This window comes from Olea europaea, chromosome 7 (assembly GCF_002742605.1).
Source record: "Olea europaea var. sylvestris chromosome 7, O_europaea_v1, whole genome shotgun sequence".
Lineage (NCBI taxonomy): Eukaryota > Viridiplantae > Streptophyta > Magnoliopsida > Lamiales > Oleaceae > Olea > Olea europaea.
This window is the reverse complement of record NC_036243.1, coordinates 2,797,467-2,812,519: the sequence shown is the minus strand read 5'-3', so window position 1 is coordinate 2,812,519 and position 15,053 is coordinate 2,797,467. Positions and strand designations below refer to the sequence as shown.

Below are 15,053 nucleotides of genomic sequence, written 5' to 3'. Positions count from 1 at the left end.
AAGTATCGAATTGGTAAGATATTATCAGAATATGGAAATGTTGTAAACTTGATGACTTGAGTTAGCCATCAAGTATCTGCATGGTTAAAATGTCTCTTTTGGGGTGTCTAAAAATGTCCTCACATGTTATTTTTATTTACACTCGTGTGTTAAGATGATTCAATGGTATATAAATTTCGAAGATGGGAAATTATTTGGAGGACAAGAAATGGAATGTCGCCCTTAAACGGTTTTCCTGAAGGGCCAAATGATCTACTTGGGTTCTGATCAAGAGATGGTATAAGGTTGACACTTCTGGGACCTGATATCTCATCCCTTCCACAATAAAAAAGGCAATGGATACCAAATGATACATATAAAGCTGCTTTTTTTGCTTTATAATAGGAATTAAGATTTCTGTTGTAATCAATGTTAAAATGAGAGAGTGCATATACATATTCAGTGACTTCTACATTTTCCCCAATTTTAATTTTTAGATCTTTCTACAGATCTTTCAACCTTCTATACATCCTTGTAGGTCATTGGATCGAGTTTAGACAAGGAGAGTATCCCTGGGATTGATATTACTTAGGATGATAGGGATGAATGGATGTTTACAAGCCACAAAGTGGTCGTAATGGCAACTCCCGGTCACACACGAGGTTTTGGCTAAAATCTTGATAATACGTTTATTTTTAGTTTGAAATCGTGGAAATAGAATATTTACTCTGTCTTCAATTTTAGTTGCTTTATTGTTGGAAATCAGTTCTCTTCCTGTAATCGTTTTGCCACTTCAATATAGAATTACCTGTTGCATATTTGTGAAATAAATTTGGTCAATGCAGGATTTTTCTCTACCTTTTTGAATTGAATTTTTGGACATGCATACAGCTATGCTTCAACATTCTTCCGCTTGAACTTTAGAATCACTCGAATCCTCTTTCATTCCAGAATTCTTAAACATTTTTAAGTGGAAATTAGAAATATTTGTCCATTTTCACGGACCAGATCTAGGCACTTAATACCCATAATAAAGCAAATAGCATTTCATTCTCCATTGCAATTGTGATTGTTTGGCTTGTGATCAATCACATGGTAAGTATTGTAACCTTTGAATGTAAACTATGATTTTCAGTGAATTTCATTGTCCGAATCCCTCTCTTTAAATAGAGACATTTATGCCATTACATCCTTAATTACAATGCTGAAAATCAACATTAATCCTCAATCTATATATGTTAACAATTACGGAAACGTATAATTGTACTAATTTATCTATACATCATGCCATGGATAGGTTTATATAGGCGTGGTATTCAGATTCAGTAGAAGATTTAGAAACTCGAGCTTGTTTCTTACTCTTTTAAGAGATTAGAGAATTACCAAGAAACATGCACGAGCAGGTAATAGACCGTCGAGTATCAGGACATTCAGCTCTATCTGAAAATCAGCAATAATCCTCAATCTAGGCTAACAGCTATGGAAACATATAACTGTACAAATTTGTCTATACATCATTCCATAAATGGGTTTATATATATCCTGATTGACAAGTGGGTTAGGAATCAAGTGTATCTGGCTGGTTCGGGATAGATTCTTCAGAAACAAGGCTTTAAGAAGTAGGAACTGGTATTTCTTTCCGATTCCATCTCACAACCATCTTATATTAGAGTTCAGAAAGGAAAAAATGATTGATATTTTGTAGCAAGAGCTGGGCATATCTATGTGACGCAACCTGTATAGGGGTAATGCATAGCATGGTTTCCGTATATGGATATGTCATATCTAAAACTGGATATTTCCGTGCGTGCCAATAAAAAAAACTTGATGGTGAACAGACTCAAGGATGGACAAAAATCAGATCGATTAAAAACCCGAAGAGAGAGAAAGAGAGAGAGAGAATTGAGTTGTGTAGATCAATATTTTGTTATGGATTTCTCAGTAATTTACAGACCTTTCACTGAAAAATGTTGGGTGCTTGCGTGAAAAATTTCTGCTTTAAAGTAAAGAATTTTTAATGCCATTCTGGAACTATTTCAGATGGATGTACTATAAGTTTCAGTAATTGTAAAGAAGATATATATATATATATATATATATATATATATATATATATATATATATATATATATGAGGTGTAGTGGTTTACCACTATAGGCACTATTCAAATAGGAGAACCTGATTTGATTTCGGGATGTTTACTGAATAGACCTTGATCAGCTAGTTGTTAGCGGGGAAGGCGTCTTAGGGTCGTCCCGTTTGTAGGCTTGGTAAGAATCAATCTATCTTATTTAATTGTTTTTATTGTGGTAAATCGTTATAATTTCATTAAATCTAATTATGTCCTCTTTTTCAAATTGGTTTCAGAGGTCTAGAAATAGATTTGAAAATATTTCAAATGTTTTTCAAAATGAAGAAGAAATTGATCAATCATCTACATCATCTTCATCAAATGATTTCAATAGTTATGAACTTCAAATTGCTCAAATACAACAAAAACTGCATAATTGGATAATTCCAAAAGTAGAAAAGAATTCTATCTATGAAATTATAAAATTTGATTTTACTCAAAATTATGTTATCAAAACTTTTGAACAAACATTATCAATTAAAAATCAAAATGCTCATATCAATCTATTTTCAAAAGAATCAATTGAATCCCACATGAAGAAATTGAAATATCTTCATGTTGGATTAGTTCAAATTGTCATCAAACATTTGTTTAGACTTGGGTTAGATATTCCAATTCTCTTAACTCTTCGAGATAAGAGATTCCTCAAATTTGAAAACTCATTATTATTTGTTCTAGAGTCAAATCTAGAAAGTGGTCCAATTTATTCAAATTGTTATCCAAAATTTTCAATTAATCTCAATGATGGAGCTATTCTTAACGCTCTAAATCTCCATACTCAAACCAAAAATCTCGATTTCGATGCTTTTGCTGTAATATACAGGATATATTACAAGCTAATAAATACTTAACTCAATATTGGTACTTCACGTTCATCTCCTAAAGATGAAAGTCTTTTGGTTGAATGTAATCTTTTTCATTCAAACACCATGATTCCCAAGAGAATTCCTTGGAATCTTCAAAGACGTGGACTAGAATGAAATTTTAAAAAATGTTCAAAATCCTATTCCTACTTTTGTTCAAACAATTCCAAATCAAATTCTTACTTTTCCAGATGGAAACGTCAAAATGACTTTCAAAGGATCTTCCTTTAAGTTTCAAAGATCCTATTCTTCGAGATCTGAAGATAAACCTAGATCTTCTTATCAATCTACAAGATTTTCAACATCTTCTCTTTCAGGTGTTGATTTTACTCCAAATATTCCAAAACCTCAATATTCTAAAAAAAAGATATAGAAAAAGAAGAATCAGAACAACCTGCTTCTCCAACTTTTTTTGACATGTTTTCTACTCAAAATGAAAGACTTGATCATCAAATAAATGTTATTTCTTTTACAATTGACCGAAGAAATGAATTCAAAACTGATAAAACTCCTGATGTTAAAAGTTTTCGAAAAATATTTCGTCAAAGTTTTTCAAAAGAAGAACGAGAATCTTATTGGGAATAATTTGAAGAATTCCATGAAGATTTAAGTTTTTATGAATGGGCTTATTTCAAAGTTTTCAACAAAAAACCTACTTTTTCAAAGATTTCTTCAAAATCAAAGAAAGAAAAATCTATTCTAGTTACTAATATTCCACAAAAGACTTGGAAAACTCCTTCTGGTGAGAATATCCAATCTTCTCATCCTTATTTACAAGAGATTGTAGTTCCACATGAAAATACAGAAGTTCTTGCTTCTCCTTTCAAAAAGGCATGTGAAGAACGACCTGATGAATCTCAAATTGCTGCTAAAAATATAAAAAATATTCAAGCTCAAAATAACTACACAAATGTGGTTCTTCAATTTGTAGGTACTCAACTTAACAAAATTGAAATAAATTCTGAACCTGAGACATCATCCTCTTCAAAAGGTATTAAGCCTATTGAGCTAGTTTTAATTAACAGGCATGGGGCTAAACCCAAAAATGGTCTCAAAACTGAGATTAATGTTCTAAAAGAACTTGCTACTTAGTTATCAAAAATATCATCATCCTCTACTTCAAATAACATCAATACTATTGACGATATTGAATCTCAATTTATTGATGATGAAGTTTCTCAAATCAATAAACTTCAAGATAAAAAAGTTCAATTTTCAAAAATTCCTCCTTATTATCCAAAAAACACTCCTCCAGATTTACTTTTCAAACAAAAGGCTAAAATGCCTACAACATTCTTTGGTTCAAGAATAACTATCTCTAATATAGATGGTTTAACTAAATATCAAAATTTTGAAATTATTGAAAGTATGGGCGCTTGTTATAACGCCTATATTCAAGAAGGAGTTTCTCCAATTGAGGCAACAAACAATATTATTCAAGGATTTTCTGGTCAAATTAATAATTGGTGGTTCAGTTATATTACTGAACAAGAGAAAATTCAAATTGCTCAAGCTTTCAAACCTGATGGTTCAAATGATTGTTTTAATACAATAATTTATTGAATTATTAAACATTTTATTGGATCTCCAACAGATGTTTTAGAAAAAATTTCAAGTATTTTATTAACTTTAAATTGTTTAAGCTTACAAGATTTTCGTTGGTATAAAGACATAATTCTATCCCGTGTATTTTCACGAAAAGATTGTAATCAAACTTATTGGAAAGAAAGATTTTTACCTGGACTTCTAAAATTATTTTCTGAAAGAGTCAAAAATTCTATAAAAAGTAACATTCAAATAATATTCCTTATGATGTTCTTTCATGCGGAGAATTGATTTGCTTCATTAACAGAGAAGGATTAGCTCTCTATAAAGAACTCAAGCTTAAATCCAAATTGCAAACAAAAAGATTAGATAGTCACAAAGAACTTGGATTATTCTGTGAACAATATGAATTTGAGAAAATTATTCCTCCTTAAAAAACGAACAGAAAAGAATTTTCAAAAAGAAAAGTTTATTCAAAAGAAAAGTATTTTCAAAAACCTTCTTGTTCAAAAAATTATTCTAAAAAGAAATTTCAAAAGAAAAGATTTTCAAGAAAAAACAACGTTACTTGTTGGAAATGTCAAAAATCTAGGCATCATTCTAATAAGTGTCATCTCAAAGACAAGATTAATAATCTTCAAATTGATGAAGATATTAAATTTCAACTTTTCAATCTTATTGATTAAAATTCCACTTCTGATAATGAGTCTAACTCAGAGTTAGAACATATTTATCAACATCAAGAAGATTCAGCATCTGAATCTAGTTCAAACTCTCAATCCTCTTCAAGTTGAAGTAAAGAACTTTGTGGTTGTAAAACTGTAAATGTTCTTACTAAACAAGAAGAACTTATTAAAGAGATTGTTGATCAAATTGGTAATCCACAGCTCAAAAATAAGTTTAATTCCCTTCTTTCTTCAAATTCAAAAGCTGAACCTTTCAATATGCAAAAAGTTTTAAATCATTTCGAAACTTCAAAATCTTCTAGTTTTGATTTAAAATCAGAAGTCACTTCCATGAAGTCTCAAATTTCTATTCTTGAACGTCAAATGAAAGATGTTAGAATGGAAGTTTCTCTTCTCAAAACTTAAGATAAGAAGTTAAAGTCAAAGACTCCTTCTTATTCATCTTCTTCCAGTTCTTCCGGTAAAGAATCAAATCCTCTCATTCCTTCAAATATTCAATCTGAAGAAGAAATGATTAATGTCATTAATCGTGTTCAACTTAAAAAATGGTACTGCAATATGACTATTGGTCAACAAAGAATTTAAATTCACTTCTAGAGTCCTTATTAATTTTGGAGCTGATCAAAATTGTATTCGTGTAGGATTGATACCTACAAAATATTTTGAAAAAACTAATGAGCGTCTTTATAGTGCCAGTTCTAAGAAACTCAACATTCAATATAAACTTTCAAAAGCTCATGTTTGTAATTCAAATATTTGTTTCAAAAATATTTTTTATCTTGTAAAAGATTTGGATTAAGAAGTAATTCTTGGTACTCCTTTTATTGTTCAAATTTATCCTTTTCAAACTACTTCAAAATGTTTAACTATAAAAATATTTGATCAAGAAATTTGTTTTAAATTTAAAAATCCTCCTTATAAAGATGTTAATTCTTTAAAAGAAGCATCAATTTCAAAAATTGTTAATAATATTAATTTCAAGAAAAATTATATTCGATTTCTCAAAGAAGAAATTAAATTTCAAAGAATTGAAGAACAATTGTAAAATCCTTCAATTCGAGAAAAAATTCCAAATCTTCAAAAACAAATGGAAAAAGAGATTTGTTCTACTATTCCAAATGCTTTTTGGGATCATAAGAAACATGTGGTATCTCTTCCATACAATTCTGATTTTCATGAATCAAATATTCTTACAAAATCTCGTCCTTTTCAAATGAATAAAGAATTGTTAGACTTTTATATCAATGAAATCAATGATTTACTTGACAAATGTTTAATTCGTCCGAGCAAATCTCCTTGGAGCTGTTCAACATTCTATGTTAATAATTCGACTGAAATTGAACGCGGGGCTCCACGTCTTGTTATCAATTACAAGCCTCTCAATAATGCTCTTCAATGGATTCGATATCCACTTCCTCAAAAGAAAAATATTTTGAATAGATTATTCAAAGCTGTTATTTTCTCAAAATTTAATATGAAGTCAGGTTTCTAGCAGATTCAAATTAAAGAAGAAGATAAGTACAAAACTGCTTTCAATGTTCCTTTCGGTCAATACGAATGGAATGTTATGCCTTTTGATCTAAAAAATGCTCCTTCTGAATTTCAAAAAATCATGCATGATATTTTCAATCATTTTTCAAATTTTATCATTGTTTACATTGATGATGTTCTTATATTCTCTAAAAGTATAGAACAACATTTCAAGTATATCAATACATTCATGCATGTTATTAAGAAAAATGGATTAGCAGTTTCTACTGAAAAGATTGTTTTATGTCAAACAAAGATAAGATTTTTAGGTCATAATATTCAAAATGGTTCAATTATTCCAATTCAGAGAAGTCTAGATTTTACTGAAATTTTTTTTGATGAAATCTTAGACAAATCTTCTCTTCAAAAATTCCTTGGTTGCGTCAATTATGTCGGCGACTTTATCAAAGAGATAAGGTTGATTTGTGTTCCTCTTTTCAAAAGACTACAAAAGAACCCGGACCCATGGTCTCACGAGTGCAAATTACCTGTCCAAAAAAGCTGTCAAAAATATTCTATACTTATCAATTCTTGACCCCACTGTTTCAATAATTGTCGAAACCGATGCCCCTGATTTAGGCTTTGGTAGGGTGTTAAAGCAGATTCCAAATATGTCAAGTCAAGTATTTTTCAACTTTTTCAAATTTCCAAAAGACAACATATTTTGTTTTTATTTTATTTTATGGTACTATTTATTTGAAAAACTTCAAACTATTCTGCAAGACTTTTCTCCTGCAAATTTTTTGTTGAGAGATATGTATGCAAAAGACTGTCTCTTTTCTGGATCTTCATCAAAGTCTTTTGAAGACAAAAATGTTACAAGATACAGACCTTTCTCAATCAAAGAATCAAATTCTTTGACCAAATGTAAATCTTCTCAATCAGATTCCTATTCACGAATTGAATCAAAATTTTATGAGTTTAAAACTCATACAAGACTTTTTAAATTTCAGAAGGATAATCTTGATGATATTATTACTACTTATTATCAAAGAAGTAATAAGGATATTATAAGATATCTAAAAAATAATACTGAAATTTTTGACAATAGTAATAAAATTATCAAAAATTTTTAGAAAAATTATAAGAAAAAGAAAAGAATTATTCTTCAAAATATTTCAAAAGAACCTTCTCAAAATATATTCCTATTGAAAAGGAATAAAAGAAATCTTATGAAGGAAGTCTTAAAACTTCCTGATGATATTTATCAAAATATTATCAATAGAGACCCTACTTGTGCTAAAAAATTCAAACAAATTATTTTTAGAATTTTTGATAACTTTTATTTCAATGGTTTTGCAACTCGTGAAACTTCATTTTACCCTTAAAGGTACTTCAATCATTAACGTCGTTATTGAAGAAATTCGTCAAATGATTGAATGGAGATTTATTTCCTCAATTTATATTTATTCAAAAATAGATATTTCTCTTTTTTAATAGCTCTCTCAAAAGAGTCATTAATCATCTTTTTGAATTCAAAGTCAAAACCCTCAAAATTGAATTTCAACTATTCTTCTTGAATGGATTGCTGAAGAAGTCAAATTCAATGATACTTTTTTTACTGAAGAATATTTTCCAGCCAAACAAATTGTTACTATCTGGAGTACTTTGTCAAGTAATCTTCCAATGCCAGATTCAAATTTCTTATCAAAAGTTACTGTCTGGAAGACCAAGAAATCATACTCAAAAATCATGTAAGAGAAATTTTTACAAAAATTAGATCAATATCCATTCTTGCTGCAAAGAAAAAGCTTGGTACAAATATTGATAATTTAAGATTGCAATTAATGTTTAACGATGAATATTACGCCATTTTTATTGATGAAGAAAAATGGACTCAAACTCAAGTTCCTTTGTTCAGAAATTATTTGATGATGATATTTTAATGTCTCAGGATTATTTTGATGATATTTATCAAAGTAATGAAAAACCTTTTCAAGGACCCAATCTTGATTATTTTGATGAAGAATTATTCAATCTCAATAATTTGTTTGAGTTTTAAGACAAAAGTAAAGCAAATGTTTCAAGATTCAAAAGTGGTGAGCAAACAAATTCAAAAGATGATCATCAATTAAAGAATTTTAGTCAATATGACTAAAGTTGATGCCTACTTTTGTAAAAGAGAAGACAAAGAAAAGATTTGTTGAAGACTTTTCTAACTTTTGCAAATTGACGGTGCATTTTGTCAAAAGGTGCAATTATTTAAGATTCCTTTTTTAAGACTGGATATGCCCAAATGGTTTCAATTAAAGTACCTTCTGATTTTTAATATTTATTTATTCTTTATTTTTCAGTTTGGTTCTACCTTGCTGCCTAAATCTTTGACTTTTTCCAAAATCGAGCAGGACATATTAGTTTCTACTTCCCTGGATCAAAGTCAATTTTTACAGGAGACACTTTGTTCAGCTTGTCATGTGGCAAGCTCTTGAACGGAACTCCTGATCAGGTGATTAGGATATCTAGTATGCTGATGTTATTTCTTTTACAAACTCAAAAGTTTGTGAAGAAGATATGCACAGTGGTTAACACCCACACCATGAAAAAATAAAATCTCCAAGAAAAGGATTTGATCTAAAGGTCATGATGGTAATGCATTTTTTGTACCAGATGTTTTCTTCCCTGAGTAAGATTAAATTGCTGCCAGAGGATACAAAAATATATTGTGGTCATGAATATACATTGGCAAGCAAGGTTGAAATTTCAATGTTTTTCTTTTTCTTTTATTTATTTTATCTTCAAGCTGAAAGCTTCATGAAGGCTAAATGCATTGCAATTTTGTTCAGAGTATTCAAAGTTTGCACTATCTATAGAACTGGGTAATGAAGAACTACAATCTTATGCTGCCCACGTAGCACATCTTGTAAGACATTAAATCCTAATACCAAGATCTTTAGAATTCTTGATTTTCACATATGAATTTTAATTGATCAAGAAAACATACCTTGATCCATGACAATAATTGAGAATTTTAGATCTGCAAAATAATAAACTGTTAAATTAAAGAAACCGTTCTCACTTTTCTTCTCTTTTATTGAATGAATTAATTGATGTATTTCATTCACATTTATAGACAGAGAGAGGCAGTCTCCTTTTGTGCCATAAAACTCTCAACTTTCCATCAAAGTAGACAATTATAAAACTACCATTTCTCAATTGGGCCAATAGGATTTTAGTAATATTAATCACCTTTAATTAATTCTTTAATATTACATGGGCCACAAATAATTGGTTTTACATTCTCCCACTTGACCCGTGTAATATTGTTTTGTTATGTGGTATATAACATAATGCGCATACCATTAGCTAAAATCCATCATACATTGGTCACTTAATATATCATCCTTAAGTAAAGACTAATAAGAGTCATGGCGGTTTTACACCATCATATAAGCATAATTCCTTCCATGTACTATAGTATTAGTCCCTACCCAACATGACACATAATGAGAAGTTCGATAATTGCATTACATTAATGTCTTCGAAAAGACTATCCCTGTCAGCATTTGCATAATTCATTCACGTACATGTACCAACAGTTATGACAGGAATAATATTTTGTCAAAAACAATACATAAATGAGCCCAAAATGTCAATACATAAGCATCATAAATTGCATAATAATGTTAATGATAATTTTCAATAATGCCCATCCTTTCGACATGTTCATTGAATGTCTTTGGTGGCAATCCTTTTGTTAATGGATCCGCAATCATAAGATTGGTGCTAATATGCTCGATTGACACCCTTTTGTTTTTGAACTTCTTCTTTAACGGCAAAGTACTTCAATTCCATGTGCTTAGCACCTTTAGAGTACTTGTCGTTATTTGAAAAGAAGACTGCTGCAGAATTATCACAGTAAAGTTTCAATGGCTTGGCTTTACTGTCGACGATCCCAAGTCTTGAAATAAAGTTCCGCAGCCAATTTCCTTGAACTGTGGCCTCTAAGCATGCCACAAACTCGGCTTCCATAGTGGATGCAGCAATGATTGACTGCTTCACACTTTTCCATGATATAGCCCCTCCAGCTAAGAGGAACAAATAGCCAAATGTGGACTTTCTAGTATCCACACATCCAGCAAAGTCCGAATCTGAATATCCAATGACTTCCAAGTTATCAGATCTCATATAAGTGAGCATGTGATCTTTCGTTCCTTGCAAGTATCTCAATACTTTCTTTGCAGCTTTCCAATGATCAAGTCCTGGGTTACTTTGATACCTGCCCAGCATTTCAACAGCAAAACTGATATCTGGTTTGGTGTAAGTCTGAGCATACATTAAGCTCCCAAGAAGAGATGCATAAGGAATAACTGTCATTTGTTTGCGTTCCAATTCGTTTTTAGGACATTGCATGAGACTAAATTTGTCTCCTTTCTGAATTGGAACAACATTCGCTGAACAATTTTTCATATTGAATCTCTCTAAAACTTTATTGATGTATACTTTCTGAGACAACCCTAACAACCCTTGTGACCTATCACGGAATATTTCAATTCCAATTACATAGGTTGCCTCTCCCATGTCTTTCATTTCAAAATTTTTAGAGAGAAATTTCTTAGTCTCGTATAATAGACCAAAATCATTAGTAGCTAGCAAGATATCATCAACATACAGAATCAGAAATATAAACTTGCTCCCACTGACCTTCAGATATATACATCGATCAACGACGTTTTTCTTAAATCCAAAGGAAGTAATGGTATCGTTGAACTTAAGATACCATTGACGGGAAGCCTGTTTAAGTCCATATATTGATTTCTTTAACTTACATACCATGTGTTCCTTTCCTTTAACTGAAAAACCTTCAGGTTGATCCATATAAACTTCATCTAAATTTCCATTTAGAAAGGCGGTTTTCACATCCATTTGATGTAGTTCTAAGTCATAATGAGCTACTAAGGCCATTATAATTCTGAGCGAGTCTTTCTTAGAGACTGGTCAAAATGTCTCCTTATAATCAATGCCACTTTTCTGAGTAAAACCTTTGGCAACAAGTCTAGCTTTATGTCGTTCGATATTACCATTAGAGTCGCGCTTGGTCTTAAAGACCCATTTACACCCAACTCTTTTACATGATTCTGGTAATTCAACGAGATCCCAGACTTCATTATGTTCCATAGATTTCAACTCATCTTTCATAGCATCTAACCACTTATCAAAATTAGCGCTCTCAATGGCTTGTGAAAATGAAACTGGATCATCATCAACAATTTCCAAGTCAAATTCAGACTCTTGCAGGTAAACCACATAATCATCAGAAATAGCAGGTCTACGTTGTCTTTGTGACCTTCTTAATGTTATTTCTTGTGGTTCATTTAATGCAGGTTCATCGGTGGCAACTTCATTGTGAGGTGTTTGACCATTTATTTGTTGTTCAGGTAAATTTTCATGTCGTTCAACAATTTGAGGAACAACAACATTAGAAGAAGTTGAGGGTAGAGAAACTTAAACTCTAACTTCTTGTATTTCCACATTTCGTGGTTCAAAACTCAAACTAACTTCACCATTCTCAATGAACCTAGCATTTCCAGTTTCAACAATTCTAGTACTATGGTTAGGACAATAAAATCTATACCCTTTTGATTTTTCTGGATAACCAATGAAAAATCCACTGATTGTTCTTGAGTCCAGTTTCTTTTCACATGGATTATAAATTCTTGCTTCTGCTGGGCAATCCCAAATATGCAGGTGCCTTAAACTGGGTTTCCTTCCCGTCCATAGTTCAAAAGGAGTCTTTGGAACTGCCTTACTAGGAACCCTGTTTTGTAGATATATAACAGTCTTTAATGCAAACATCCACAAAGATATGGGTAAAGAAGAACTGCTTAACATACATCTAACCATTTCTATAGAGTACGATTACGCCTTTCAGCCACACCATTTTGTTGTGGTGTGCTTGGCATAGTGTATTGAGAACATATGCCATGTCTTTCAAGAAATTTAGCAAATGGACTTGGGTGTTGTCCAGTTTAATCATACTTTCCATAATATTCACCACCTCTATCAGATCTAATAATTTTCACATTTCTGTCTAATTGTCGTTCAATTTCATTGACAAAAATTTCTAAAGCATTTACAACTTGAGACTTTTCATGTAGTAGATAGACATAACCATAGCGTGAAAAATCATCAATAAAGGTGATAAAATACTTTTTCCCACCAAATGATGAAACATCAAAAGGCCCACATATATCGGTATGTATTATGTCAAGAAGCTGTGTGCTTCTTGTGGCTCCTTTCTTTGTGTGTTTGGTTTGTTTACCCTTAATACAATCCACACAAGTTTCAAGATCGCTAAAATCCAAGTCAGGAAGGATTTTATTCTTTACTAATCTTTCTATCCTTTCCTTGGATATGTGACCCAAACGTTTATGCCATAAGTTAGCAGATCGTTCATTCAGTAAACCACGTTTAGTACCAATATTATGATGCAAGGTCAAAAGAGTCTTGGCAAAGAGGTTATCAAACTTTAATTTATATAAGCCATCACAAAGAATAGCGGAACCGATAAGACGATTTTGTTTAAACAAATTTAAACATCTATTTCCACCATCAAAGAAATATCCAATAGAATCAAGTTTTGATAAGGAAACTAAATTACGAGAAATAGAAGGTACATATAGAGTCTGAAATAAATCTAAATAATGTCCAGTATCTAAAATCAAACGATAAGTTCCAATGGCTTCAACTGGAGGTTTGACTCGATTTCCCATGAGGACAAACTTTTCATTTGAATTTATGGTCTGGGTTGAAAGGAATCCCTTTACTTTCGAACCATGCCTTACGTTTCAGGCAATCCTTTTTATGGTGCCCAGGTTTGTGACAGAAATGACACGTATCCTTTTTGTGTTCCTTATTGTGGATATGGGTAGAAGACTCATTTATCTTTAGTGGTCCTTGCTTAATGCCCTTTCTAGATCTTTTCTTATATTTCTTTCCAGCTCCTTGATGACTTACGAGACGAACAGAATGAGTTCCTTGATTCTTAAGCTTTGTCTCCTCTTGCACGAGCATACTATGCAATTCATTTACATTCCATTTATCCTTTAAGGTATTAAGTTCATATGGAATGGACCGTACTCGGGAGGCAAAGAGTTGATGATAAATTGTACCAAAAAGTTATCATCCATAGTCATCCCAAGAGTCCTAAGTGTTGCTACAATGTTACTCATTTCAGTAACATGCTCATGCATGGTACGAGAAACATCAAATTTCATCGTGGTTAAGGTACTCATCAGTGTGCCAGCAAGTGATTTGTCAGCTGTTTGGGAACGTTCTTCCACAAACTTCATATATTCCTTAGCATTCTCAGTTTTAGGGATAGTAGACTTGATATTCTTTGCTAAGGTCATCTGCATAAACATTAAGCTTAATCTGTTTGACCTTTCCCAAGCTTTATGGACAGATCTTTCCTCCGCACTGCTCTCATTAGTAAAATCAGCAGGTTTCTCAACTTGAAGTGCCAAGTCCAAGTCCAAAACACCTAAGTTGAACTAACTTGTTCACACCAGTCAGAGAAATTTAGCTCATTGAACAGTGGTACAGATGAAGCATGCGAATGCAGAGAAACGGGAACAGATACTGCAAAATATAAAATACTCTAACATTAATACTTTGAGTTTTAATTTCAAATTCAGATAACAATAAATGTATAGCGTAATTCTCCTTTGGGTGATATTACGTTATACCATCATAATAAATATAATGATGCTAATTAAATTTCACTTAATTGGTAATTAAACATATTCTAATCAAACATGTATGATATCTTTGGATATACAAAACACATCCGACCAAGTAAATCAATTAACCACGATCATATTCAAGATTAATAAAATTAACCGATCAACCTTTGGGCGATCCATAATAATTTTATAATCTTTGAACGTCAATATACTCTTGATATTACATTTATAAGCATCATACCACCAAGAGTAATTGACCAAAAATAAATTACGTAATTTAGTGTTCGCAAGTTCGGCCACTTTGGTGACTAACAAACAACATTAATCAAACATTAATTACATAACTAAAACATTTATCTAAATTAGTCATCAAAACTTTTGGATAAATCATTTTCTATCCCAATTATTGTGTGTAGATTAATTACCATAGAATTTTTATTCACTTTCGAAGATGAATAAACAAGATACAAGAAGTAAGTGATTAAATTAGATATAATCCATAATTCAAATTTCACAAAATATGCTACCTGAAACCACTTCTTTGACACTTTTATTTAGTTTCTCTGGAAAGAGGAAATCAACTTCCAATATGCAAAGCTTGTCTGCTTTAAAGATAATAACTACATATAAAAATCAA

General features: G+C 31.2%; 1 pseudogene; it reads left to right on the top strand.

Annotated features, from left to right (window-relative positions):
• The window catches only part of LOC111397775, a 38,640-nt pseudogene that overhangs the window by 22,227 nt on the left and 1,360 nt on the right, over positions 1–15,053 (top strand).